A 486-nucleotide genomic window follows, 5' to 3' on the forward strand; every position below is an offset into this window, starting at 1 on the left:
ATCCATACGTGACCACAGGAAAAACCATAGCCTTGACTAGATGAACCTTTGTTGGCAAAGTAATGTCTCTGCTTTAGAATATGCTATCTAGGTTGGTCATAACTTTCCTTCCAAGGAGTAAGCGTCTTTTAATTTCATGGCTGCAGTCACCATCTGCAGTGATTTTGGAGCCCGAAAAAATAAAGTCTGACACTGTTTCCACTGTTTCCCCATCTATTTCCCAAGAAGTGATGGGACTGGATGCCATGATCTTCGTTTTCTGAATGTTGAGCTTTAAGCCAATGTTTTCACTCTCCACTTTCTCTTTCATCAAGAGGCTTTTTAGTTCCTCTTCACTTTCTGCCATAAGGGTGGTGTCATCTGCATATCTGAGGTTATTGATTTTCTCCCAGCAATCTTGACTCCAGCTTGTGCTTCTTCCAGTCCAGCATTTCTCATGATGTACTCTGCATAGAAGTTAAATAAGCAGGGTGACAATATACAGCC

This window comes from Bison bison, unplaced genomic scaffold, assembly GCF_000754665.1.
Source record: "Bison bison bison isolate TAMUID 2011002044 unplaced genomic scaffold, Bison_UMD1.0 scf7180017864519, whole genome shotgun sequence".
In the NCBI taxonomy this organism is placed as follows: domain Eukaryota; kingdom Metazoa; phylum Chordata; class Mammalia; order Artiodactyla; family Bovidae; genus Bison; species Bison bison.